Source organism: Gouania willdenowi, chromosome 17 (genome assembly GCF_900634775.1).
Source record: "Gouania willdenowi chromosome 17, fGouWil2.1, whole genome shotgun sequence".
NCBI classification, from domain to species: domain Eukaryota; kingdom Metazoa; phylum Chordata; class Actinopteri; order Blenniiformes; family Gobiesocidae; genus Gouania; species Gouania willdenowi.
The window spans coordinates 749,849-762,477 of NC_041060.1; positions in this window are offsets into that span (position 1 = coordinate 749,849).

Genomic DNA, 12,629 nt, shown 5'->3' on the forward strand with positions numbered 1-12,629 from the left:
ATGTCCTGAAAGACACTTTAAAATAAAATGAATTATTGTTATTATTAAAAACAAGTAAAAATTAGCTCAATTAAATAGTACTAAAAATAAAAGTTACTTGTTTTTTTTCACCCCCCACCTTTTATTGTTGGTAATCAATCTTGGTACGGTTCCCTTGCTACAGTAAACATCTCATAAATAAACTTAAAAAGACACAACTCCACCAAAAACATCTGTATTAAAAAAAGGTTTGTCAAAATGTACAATTGTTTTTTTTTAAGTTTAAAAAACTATTTTGACGCTATGACGTGATATGTTTAATCTGATTGGTCGGCTATGACGTGATGCGTTACGTTTAATCTGATTGGTCGGCTATGACGTGATGCGTTACGTTTAATCTGATTGGTCGGCTATGACGTGATGCGTTACGTTTAATCTGATTGTCGGCTATGACGTGATGCGTTACGTTTAATCTGATTGGTCGGCTATGACGTGATGCGTTACGTTTAATCTGATTGGTCGGCTATGACGTGATGCGTTACGGTTAATCTGATTGGTCGGCTATGACGTGATGCGTTACGTTTAATCTGATTGGTCGGCTATGACGTGATGCGTTACGTTTAATCTGATTGGTCGGCTATGACGTGATGCGTTACGTTTAATCTGATTGGTCGGCTATGACGTGATACTTTACGTTTAATCTGATTGGTCGGCTATGACGTGATGCGTTACGTTTAATCTGATTGGTCGGCTATGACGTGATGCGTTACGTTTAATCTGATTGGTCGGCTATGACGTGATGCTTTACGTTTAATCTGATTGGTCGGCTATGACGTGATGCGTTACGTTTAATCTGATTGGTCGGCTATGACGTGATGCGTTACGTTTAATCTGATTGGTCGGCTATGACGTGATGCGTTACGTTTAACCTGATTGGTCGGCTATGACGTGATGCGTTACGTTTAATCTGATTGTCGGCTATGACGTGATGCGTTACGTTTAATCTGATTGGTCGGCTATGACGTGATGCGTTACGTTTAATCTGATTGGTCGGCTATGACGTGATGCATTACGTTTAATCTGATTGGTCGGCTATGATGTGATGCGTTACGTTTAATCTGATTGGTCGGCTATGACGTGATGCGTTACGTTTAATCTGATTGGTCGGCTATGACGTGATGCGTTACGTTTAATCTGATTGGTCGGCTATGACGTGATGCGTTACGTTTAATCTGATTGGTCGGCTATGACGTGATACGTTACGTTTAATCTGATTGGTCAGCTATGACGTGATACGTTACGTTTAATCTGATTGGTCGGTTATGACGTGATGCGTTACGTTTAATCTGATTGGTCGGCTATGACGTGATACATTATGTTTAATCTGATTGGTCGGCTACGACGTGATACATTACGTTTAATCTGATTGGTCGGCTATGACATGATACGTTACGTTTAATCTGATTGGTCGGTTATGACGTGATGCGTTACGTTTAATCTGATTGGTCGGTTATGACGTGATACATTACGTTTAATCTGATTGGTCGGCTATGACGTGATGCGTTACGTTTGTTATGTTATGTTGTCTGGTTATTTCATTGTTTTTTGTAATTTCACAATGTCCGTCAATCATTTTAAAACAAAAATAATAATTTGGGTGTAGAAATGTAACAAATGACTTATTTTAAAACGTACTTAAGTACAAGTAAAAAGTGTGTCCACGTAAATGAGTGAATAGACACACACACACACACACACACACACACACTGTGTTGGCAGACCATGTATCTCTCATTATGCTGAGCACTCACTCGTGTCCTTGCTCTCTCTCTCTCTCTCTCTCTCTCTCTCTCTCTCTCTCTCTCTCTCTCTCCTGCTGCTACTGGACAGGTACAGTAACATCTGACTACTATTAATGATGACTTCTGCTGCTGCCATTATCACACACAGGATACATGCGTACGCTTCAAAACGCCTCCATTTCACCCTGAGGTTTGGGAAGAAAATCTGTGTTTTTATGGGTGAAAAAAACACTTGTTGGAAATAGGGATGGGCGATATAGACTGAAAAAATTATACCGATAATTTCTGGTATTTATCACTGTACAGATAAAAATACGACAAATAAAAACAATAACTAAATAAATAGAATTCCCATCTTAAAGTGTAAACAGGTTCCTACAAACACTATTAGTGTTATTGTATGTTATTCATTTATTTCTTCATTTAAAATGAAATTATTTACTAAGAAAAACAAAAAATATCTCCAATAGTGTTTTTACTGCTGTTGAATCTTGTTTATTTTATATCTGATAATGAGTTACATAAAGTTATGGATGACAAATATCTCTATGATTTCCTATAATTAAACCAGATCTAGTTGATGATGTAATCATTTAGGATATTTATGTGTAATAATCACTATATTTACATTACTGTCTAATGGGGCCAGCTTTGTCTGTGAACACGTGAAATATCATTTAAAATATTGCGTTTCACAAGTTGGGGCGGATGAATAGTGACGTTAGCTTAATGCTAACATTTATTTCACATGACGTGTGACATGTTAGCTTGTATGTTAGCTTGTATGTTAGCTTGTATGTTAGCTTGTATCCTTCCATACAAGTGTTAAATCTGACCATAAGTAAATCAGTGGTTCTTTGTGGATTAATGACAGTTCCTGTTATGAAGTGGTTAGCGTTAGCGCTTAGCCCAGCCTGATGTGTCGGTGGGTTAGCTTAGCTTAGTTAGCTTTAGTTGAGTTTCCAGTTCATAATTGTAGGTTCATTTGTTTTGGATCTTGGACTGGTTCACTTTGTTGTCTGGTTTTAACCATTCCTGATGTGGAACCAAGACTGACTCTTGTATTTTCAGTTCATGTTCTAATCATTTCTATCATCATTTTGTGTGTTTTTTGTATCACTTTGTGTATTTCTTTATTTGTTTTTTTTACTATTCAGTATATTTTTCTCTTATTTTTGTGTATTTTGTAGTAATCTTGTGCATTTTTCTCTTATTTTCTGTGTTTTTGTTGCTGTTTTGTGAGTTGCTGGTAATAGTATGATTATAATTTTTAAATAAAATAAGTTATAAAACCCCATTTTTTAATGATTTTATTTTTTTATTTTAATTTTCTACACTGCAAGTACTCCATGTGGTTCCAATGCGTATCCCTAGGGGTACACGTACCCCCATTTGAGAAACACTGATTAAAATGATTCTCTCTCAGTGTGTTTCTCTGTTATTTTTGTGTATTTTGTGATGATCTTGTGTGTTTTTCTCTCGTTTACTGTGTGTTTGTTGTCGTTTAATGTGTTACTGGTAATAGTTGGGTTAGTTGTTTTTTGGTGTCATTTTGTTGTTGTTTGCCTGTTCTTTACATTATTCAGTATATTTTTCTCTTATTTTGTGTTTTTGTTGTCATTTTTGTGAGTTGCTGGTAATATTTAATATGATTATAATGTTTCAACTAAAAATAAACATTACAAAATCCCATATTTGTAATGCTTTCATTTGTTAATTTTCCTTTCTCTATCTCTCTAGTACCCCCTGTAGTGACATCACGTATCTCCATGTGAGAAACACTGGTCTACTATATACTCTAAGTATGATTAGGATGATGAGCGTTCCCACTAAAGGCTACTTCAAAATTTCCCAAGGTGCATTTGGAACCTACAAGGACAAAAACAAATATTTCTGTTGATTCTCCATCTTTGAAAGTTCTGAAAACATTTGAAGTGAGAAAGTCACCAAGTAGAAAATCAACATGTACTCATTTGATCCATAAAATTCTGCTACGGACTTAACTTCCTATTAACTTCAAAATAAGAGCCCTATTTACAAAATTGTAAAAAAAAAAAAAAAAAAAAAAAAAAAAAAAAAAACTATTTTACATTCCTCTACCAATGCATCATGGGACGGTTGAGTATGACGAGTATGCATACTATATAATATACACCCTGGTACTATCTAATATGAACACACTACATACTCATTTAGACGTCAGACCAAAATAAGTTACCAGAACTAAAACAAATTGAGGCAATTGATTGCCTTCATTTTTTAAAAGTTCTTTAACTTAAAAGTCAAAATTTTCCAGAATTTAAAAGGTTGGATGACTGACTACTTTTTGATGACAGTTAAATTAAAGTGCTATATGAATTAACTATTTTTTTAATAATCCATATTTGAAACAACAGGAACTTTATAATTTTTAGCATGTAATTATTTAATTCTATTAAAGTTGTACTTAAGTTGTGTTTTTAAGATATGCTTACTTATAAACAAATATAGTCCATTTACTCAGAAATTATTAGTTAAAGTTACTCAAAAAGAACATGTCACATCAACTTGACTTAATTAAGTTAGTAGAACTTTGAACATAAAATGTATTAATTTGAACGTTCAGGTTTACAGTGTTGTACAGAGATAGGCAACTTTTATCACAGCGTTTGATCAGAGGGTCACATGATCAACATTCATGTCAGCATTTAGAATAATAAGTGATCTGAGCGTTAATACAGGAAAGAACAAATAGTTTTTATTATAATTGTGTGTGTTTTTCTGTCATTCTGTGTATGTCTGTTGTCTTGCTCATAGTGAAGCATTTCTGTAGTCCTTTTGTGTATTTTTTCTGTAAACTATGTGTTTTTTGGGGTCATATTGTGTATTTGTGCTGCTGTTTCACGTTTTTTTGGAGTGTTTTTTGTGTATTTCTGTTGTCGTTTTGCTTGTTTGTTAGTACTGTGGGTTTGCGGAGTCATTTTTTGTGTTTGTCTTGTCTTTTTGTGTTATTTTGTATATTTTTCTGAGTAATTGTGTGTATTACTGTTGTCGTTTTGTTCCTTTTTGTAGTAGTTTTGTGTGTTTTTGGAGTATTTTCTGTGTTTTTATCTTGTCTTTTACTGTTTTTCCTGCAATGTTGTAATTATTTGTATTTTTTATTGTACTGTATTCTTGCTCTTGTTTTATGTATTTTTCTGTCATTTTGTACATTTAATTTGGGGGCCGCATGTGGCCCCTGAGCCGCCAGTTGCCTATGTCTGCCATATAGTATACAGGTACATCTGGGTATTTCTCACGTACTCCCTCTTTGAACACTTTCCACAATCTTTCTAATGTGAACACTACATACGAACTTTGGCGTCAGACTAATGAGTAGTACTGTACGTACGTTACTATGGGATTTCAAACACAGCCTTAATTAGTGGAAAAACTCAGATTTATTGATTACCTAATCGTCTGTTGTTGCCGATCGGAGTAAGATAATTGCTGGAGTTAATTCCAGGATGTCGGAGAGCGTGCTTGGGGAGGTGAAGCCTGAGGAATGTGGGTGGCGTGACCCTTCGACCCCCCCTCCCATATAGGGAATACCACAGTGATTAAAATGAATTCTACAAGTCTGAGTGCAACAGCAAAACCGTCATAGGACTTTAAACATCAACAGCAGGTGTTCCCACTAGCTCCTCGTATCCCGACAACACAGCTCAGAGTTCGACACGCTGTCACTTCAAATCAGGGACCGAGCACGACTATGAAAAGATAGTTTGGGGATCGTTTTCCCCAGTTTCATTTGAATTGGATCAAGGTTGTACATTTCATCACAAGTTCTCAAAAGAGTGGGGTTCCCATACATCAGAGATAGGCAACGTTTATCACAGTGGGGCAAAAAAAACATGTTTATTATGTTTGATCAGAGGGTCACATGATCAACATTCATGTCAGCATTAGAATAATGAGCGATCTGAGCATTAATACAGGAAAGAACAAAGAGTCATTCTGTGTGTGTTTGTTGTCTTGCTCATTGTGAAGCATTTTTTTGCATTTCTGTAGTTCTTTTGTGTATTTTTCCTGGAAATTATATGTTTTTTGGAGTCGTGTATTACACACAAAATGACTAAAAATACACAAATTGTCAACAGAAATGCAGATAATGACACCAAGAAAGAACACAAAAAAACAAACACAATGACTCCAAAAATGCAAAAATCAACAACAAAAATGCAGGAAATGACAGAAAAATACACACAATTACACCAAAAATAACACAGAAAAAATAATAAATGACTATAAAGACTGACAAAACATCAAAACCACATCTCTGCTGTAAACCTTTAGATCCAACAGAAACTCCATCAAAGTCAACCTGTCGGGGATGAGGTGTCACCACAAACACTGGACTCTATCATCAAAGCTCCTCAGGGAATGTCCAGCAGCTCAATAGTGTTTGATTTAGGATCATGTGGACCAATGAATGTCTATCTGAGTGTGAAGGCTGAGTGCGTACCAACCCTGGAGACATGAAGACAGAAACAGTTAATGGTCATTGCATACATGCATGTTCAGTAGGGATGGAACCATTTCATTATTAACCTCACGGTACGATAATTATTGCGATATTGGGGGAACGCTCACGGTTTTACTGGAAGCCACACAGTTAGCAACAATGCTAACAATAACAAGAATGATGACCATTGAGAATTTGTCTGTTCATCACTGTGACTGTATTTATGATCATACTTTAGATTTATAACATTATAAATACATACTAACAAAAAAATAAATAAATAAATAAATAAATACATACTAACACATACAGATTCTGTAGCTAAATCTAATGGAGACACACTTAAAGTCAACACAGGTATAGAAACAGTTGAACAATAAATATAATAATTAAAAAAAACAGCCAAAAAAATTAAAGTAGTGCAAACTTCTTTATTCTGTTTAGCTTCAAGTCAACATTTGAGGTTAGGAGTAATCTGAGTATTTACAGTATCCACTAACCTTTTAAAGCCCTCCTTGTCCACATGTATTTATTTATTTATTTATTTATTTGACAATGTAATTCAACATAAATACACAATAAGTTTGCAGCTGATGTGATGCACATAAAAGTTTAAAGCTAGCGCTAGTTTACAACTGCTGTCCCTGTTTGGGTCTTTTCTACATTACAGTGGAATACAGTCAATACAATACAAACACAGTTATTTACAAAAGGGTTCAGGTTTATTTCAGACCATTGCAACAACACATCAACAGTCAGGTCAAATTAACCTGTCTCACAACAGTGTAGTACGGTGGCCCAGAAGGGCCAACAACACAACACAACAGCAAAAGTCATTTGTATGAAACCAAAATGGAAAAGCAGGGATTATTTTCAAAATAAAATGCTCTGTGTTCTCGGCGGATTGACTGGTAGAAGAAAACACGACCTCCCAGAGCCTCCAACGGGACCTTTTCAGATTCTACCCAAAAACCAAACACATATTCAGACTCGGGAGAACCAGACCTTTACGTTAATACTTTTAATAGGATTTTAAAGTGCTTGGATCCGGTCAAGCATGGTATCAACGGAAAGGTCTGGTCCCTCCGAGTCCAAATATGTGCTTGGTTTTGAGGTAGAATCCCCCCTTTTCCGTTTTGATTTCACACTACTTTGGTGTGTTGTGTTGTTGTCCCTTCTGGGCCACTGTAGTCTACTCTCACAACAACAACTACAACCACCACAGACAATGTCGATAGATGTGCGACGTCTTGTTATTACTTTTTAGACCAGAATGGATTGATTGTTTCACGCAATCCTTAAACTTTTCTGAATGCTGGGTTGTTAAGGTGCTTCTCATGTAGCTCGTATTTCCTTTAACCTCTGACCTCACACTGTCGCACCACACCATTGGTTCAACCAACTGTAACCTATGACAACACCCCAAAGCATTATGGGACTTGTAGTTTACTCTGAAACAATTCGCTACAACCAACACAAAACTTTAATATCCAGGCACAATGACTCATGATTTTATATCGTGACATAATCAACGTGATACCGTCAATATCGTGACATTCCTAATGTTGAGTTTTCCCTCGTGTCTCGTGCGCGTTCATCCGTGTCGTCTCATTTCTATGTAAAGCCAAACCCTTAAAAGTTGTTCCTTTAATAAATATCAACAAACAAAAACATTTGTTTTCTCGTTCCAAATGTCAGCATGTCAAAAAATACCAGAAAAAAGGGAGACGGAGGGAGAAGAGATGCAGAGGTGAAACACAGAAGAAGAACCAGGGCATGGTGGAAAGTTGTGTCCTTCACTCGTCCTCCATTCTTCCATCCTCCATCTCATTAGGCATGGATAGGTGATCAATAGAGGAGCAGCACAAGAAGGGGATTAAGATTAGAAATCAATGGCTTTGTTTTCTTTTCGCACGCCAAAGATAAACACTGCCTTAAGACACTGACGACGCAACAGAGAGACTCTGTGTGTGTGTGTGTGTGTGTGTGTGTGTGTGTGTGTGTGTGTGTGTGTGTGTGTGTGTGTGTGTGACATCTCCTGTGTGGACAGACAAACATCTGTTTGCAGCTTCTCACAAACACTTAAAGCAGATGCTCCCATTTCTTCAAAGGACTCAGAACATACGATGAGGTAGAAAATCTCCTACAATCATAATAATAATATCCACTCTGAATGACAGAAAATGACATAAACTCTGTTGTAATTATTATTCATTAATTATAGTCCCTTTGTTATTGTTGTAGTAGAATCTTGTGTTTGCTTAATTCATTATTTCATTTTGAACTACAGCCTGAGTTTGTCATTAGTTTTGGTCTGAATCTCTTGTTCCTTGTTTTAAAACTTCAGTTGCAATATTAAAATGTCTGATACATGAGGACAGAATATAAACCAAATGAAGGCCCAATAGAAAGCACTGAGATGCATATCTATGAAAAGCATAAACCAGACGATACGTAACTTTTATCACAGCGAAAAAAATGTGTTTGTTTGATCAGAGGGTCACATGATCAACATTATGTCAGCATTAGAATCATGAGTGATCTGAGCTTTAATACAGGAAAGAACAAAATCATTGTGTGTTTTTCTGTCATTCTGTATATTTGTTGTTGTTTTGCTCGTTGTCAGAAATTTTGTTGATTTCTGTAGTTCTTTTGTGCATTTTTCCTGTAAAATATATGTTTTTTGGAGTCATATTGTGTATTTGTGTTGCTATTTTGCATTTTTGTGTATTACTGTTGTTGTTTTGTTCATTTTTGAAGTAGTTTCCTGTGTTTGAGTATTTTCTGTGTTTTTATCTTGTCTTTTACTGTATTTTCCTGCAATGTTGTAATTCTTTGTATTTTTTTATGTATTCTTGCTCTTGTTTTGTGTATTTTTCTGTCATTTTGTACATTTACTTTAGGGGCCGCATTAAATTAGACCAAGGGCCTCATGTGGCCCCCGGGCCACCAGTTGCCTATGTCTGACTATCAACCATAGATAAGCTCTACTAGTGCTCATATTATGAATACATGTACTTCATTTTGGTTTATTATTGCATGAGTGCACTTTACTAAGTGTCACTAGTACTAATAGTGAGCATTACATGCGTGTGAGGGGGGCGGGGAAAGCACATTCAGGCTTCCCATTGGCTTTTGAACATATTACAACCAATCAGTGACCTGGATTTGGTTATAATCCCTCCTACTTAATTTGCATACGGTGTAGTAACACTACGAGTGAATCTATTGGCTTTACTGGTACTAATAGACTAAAAACATTAGTAGTACTTGGACAAAAACAAATGCTTTACTAGTAAAAGTTTTTGGCGCGTTCGTGCTAGAGTATGGGGGGGATGATTTAGTGTTACTAGTAATACTAGTAGAATGTACTCAAAGCTTTACTAGTAGTATGAGACACACTTTTTGATTCACTAGTAAAGTGTACTAGCCAAAACTGAGTACATGTACGCTAAAGACGTAGAGCTGAACTATGGTTAATAGAACCATGATCAGATTTATGTTGAAATGGCTTCCATACATACAGTATATTAAAGCTCCTGTTCAGTAAAGATAATGTCATCTATTGTAAACCCTACGACTGTCACAAACACAAGACTTTCTGCAGGGTGAAAAAAACAAGTCACATAAAACCCGGATGGGGTCAGGCAAGGCTTTCTGTGCAGCCGCAGCTTTAAACAGCGATTCCTGCTTTGATCTGTCCTCACGTGCGCGCGCGCGCACACGCACGCACACGCACACACACACACACACACACACACACACACACACACACACACACACACACACACACACACACACACACACACACACACACACACACACACACACACACACACACACACAGCTCTGTTAGCCGTGGCTTTGGCCTCGCTCTCCTTTGAAAGAACAAAGCCATTTGTGTTTGTGGAGCAGATGAAAGCTGCAGGTTTGAATTGACCGTTCACCCAAGGTGCTAACATCACTATTCTAATTATTTTCTATATATTCATGCATGTTTTTCTCTGCACGCACTAGTTTACAGTAAGTAGTGGTGTTTTCATACAGCCTTTTGGAACTGGATAGATATTCATCCACTGTAATTCATTTGACAAGCAAACCACTGGGTTATAAAGGAAACACTGGGACTGAAGCTGAAACAGTTGGAGTGATCCAGTGCATTATGGTCAAGTAATGGATTACATGTACTTATGTTACTGTAACTGAGTTACTTTTAAGGATTATATTTTTAAATCACTCATTTTACTTGGACTTATGTACATTTTAAAAGAAGTAAAGTAATTTATTACATTTGTACACCCAACCATTACCGAGTAAATTATGTATTTTTTTTGTTTTAAAATGATCAACAAACATTGTGAAACTACAAAAAACTAAAATAAAATTGAACGACCAGACAACAATTAAATGCATCACATCATAGCCGACCAATCAGATTAAACGTAATGCATCACATCATAGCCGACCAATCAGATTAAACGTAATGCATCACATCATAGCCGACCAATCAGATTAAACATAATGCATCACATCATAGCCGACCAATCAGATTAAACGTAATGCATCACATCATAGCCGACCAATCAGATTAAACGTAATGCATCACATCATAGCATTGAACGCAGGTTATTTTCTCGGTTCATAAATGTATCTATACTTAGAGCCTGATAAAAAAATTTTTGTTTTAAATGGAATTTTATTTAAAAAATAATTGTACATTTTGACAAACCTTTTATTTTCTACAGATGCCTTTGTGGAAAATAAATTAAGTTCTAATTGTGGTAGATTATGATTATGTATATATACTTTATATATATATATATATATATATCAGTACTCTTTACACCTCTGAATGATGTTTTATGATATACTCTTCTCTTTCAAACAAATGCAATTATACAAAAAACAATATTACAATAAACAATATTTGATACAGATTTCTTCACGTCAGAAAAAAACAAAAACAAAACAAAAACAATTACATTACATATATTATTGCATATTTTATTTGTGTTTGAAAGAGAGTGGGCAGACGTATTAGTCCCGCCCCTTTTCCTACATTACAGTTACAAATAATGAATTTTCAGAATATTTTTTAATAAATTAATTTAAATTGTTATATGATTTTGTTTCTACAAAATACCTTGTGTGTGCGTGTGAGAACTTTTCTCTTCCAACTACAAAACCAAAAACAGACAAATTGTGACTCTGGTTTAATTGCGTTTGTGGAGCAGCCAATCAGCACTCAGCTTACTAAACACCATCTTCCCGCTGGAAACGCCCCCTTCCTCCTTCATTGTGCGATTAAAAAATGGCGGCGCGGTATAATGCAACTTAATAAAGTCTCTTGACGAGGGGCGTGGAAGTTTAGTTATTAATTACAGTGAACAGTTTATCATGTGAACAGCTAACGTTCTCACACGCACACAAAAAAAATCTCTTTTACAAATACAAATTATTTTTTCACACAGATTTTTTTTTTTTCTCAAAATCTTTATGACCCTAATTTGATCCCATAGAATTCTCTGGAAAGCATGAAGAAGGCATGGAAAGAGTCGTGGTGAGAGAGAGGGCGAGCAGCAAGAAGAAGAAGAAGAAGAAGAAGCAGAAGGTAGTGTTTCCATTGTTGAACCATAAAGCTGTTTAGCTGCTGATCCTTGTCCATCACAAACCGACATGGTCGACTTGTCGCCCTGAGTGACATTGTCAACACACAAAGTGCACAAATGCACGCGCCCGCGCACACACAGCATATGTTTTTGCTCAGATATGATGCTTCAATGCACGTGCGTCAAACTCAAGGCCCGGGGGCCAAATCCGACTCTCCAATGGGGGTACGTGTACCCCTAGTGGGACACGATGGCACTACAGGGGGTACTTGAGAGAGACAGAGAGGAAAATTAGTGAATGAAAGTATTATAAATACGAGGTTTCATAATGTTTATTTTTAGTTAAAAAATGATAATCACTGAATATTACCAACAACTCACAAAACCACAACAAAACCACGGGAAAAATGTAGTGAATAATAAAAAAGAGCAGACAAACGACAACAAAATACACAAAATTACATCAAACACACACTAAATGAGAAAAAAACACACACGATCACTACAAAATACACAAAATTAACAGAGAAACATACAAAACGACACCAAGAGAAAAATATACTGTATACTAAAAAGAAAAGAAACAACAACAAAATACACAAAATTACACTAAAAACACACACAAAGCACAAAATTATGATAGAAATGACCTTGATTAGAAGATGAACTGAAAATATAAAGGTCAGTCTTGGTCACACATCAGGCATGAGATGATGAAAACTATAGAAATAATTTATTCAGGAGGCACTAAACACT